The sequence below is a fragment of the Octopus bimaculoides genome, chromosome 25 (genome assembly GCF_001194135.2).
Source record: "Octopus bimaculoides isolate UCB-OBI-ISO-001 chromosome 25, ASM119413v2, whole genome shotgun sequence".
NCBI lineage: Eukaryota > Metazoa > Mollusca > Cephalopoda > Octopoda > Octopodidae > Octopus > Octopus bimaculoides.
In genome coordinates this window covers 2227787-2228547 of record NC_069005.1, presented here as the reverse complement: position 1 = coordinate 2228547, position 761 = coordinate 2227787, and the positions used below count along the sequence as shown (strand labels likewise).

Below are 761 nucleotides of genomic sequence, written 5' to 3'. Positions count from 1 at the left end.
CAATTTTGAGGTTATGGGTACAGATGATAGCATTGGTTGTTGATTCATTTTATCCATCCCTCACGGTTAGAAACCAAAGCTGACCTAAGCGAGATTTGAACTCAGAGCAAACAAGAACCCGAAGAAACACAGCTAGGCATTTTGTCTGACACCTCAATGATTCCATGATTCTCCCAGCTATATATATATGTGTGTGTGTGTGTGTGTGTGTGTGTGTGTATATATACTTTATTAAAAAGTAGCAAAAATATCACAAAAACTGTAACTCAGAGTTTCACTTTCCGACGAACAGGAACGTGAAACTCTGAGTAACAGTTTATTGCGATATTTTTGCTGCATTTTAATAAAGCGTATTACTCTACCTCTGGTATTCGAGTACTATTTTTTCCACCTTGTTTCGCATTTATGTGCTTAATCTGATTATATATATATATATATATAGCAAGTTAAGTAGCTAGTTAGAAAATTTCTGTAAGAAATTAGTAACTATACTGAGAAACAAAGTTTGTCACCACTTCAACATGGCTGTTAGTACCATTTTTTTTTTGTAGGAGGCGTCCTCTTGAGGCTAAGAAATGGCAGTAACGTCGGTTCGTATGGAACAGCCATGTTCATATGGCGACAAACATTATTACTCATATATATATATATATATATATATATATAATATACACACACACATATGTGTATATATATGTGTGCGTGTATATATATATATATATATATATATACACACACACATATGTGTATATATATGTGTG

The 761-nt window shown here is 33.1% G+C and overlaps 1 protein-coding gene across 2 annotated transcripts in view; it reads right to left on the bottom strand.

Moving 5' to 3' along the window:
• The window catches only part of LOC106879885 (uncharacterized protein DDB_G0271670), a 105900-nt gene that overhangs the window by 15374 nt on the left and 89765 nt on the right, over window positions 1–761 (bottom strand). The gene's annotated exons all lie outside the window — the stretch shown is intronic.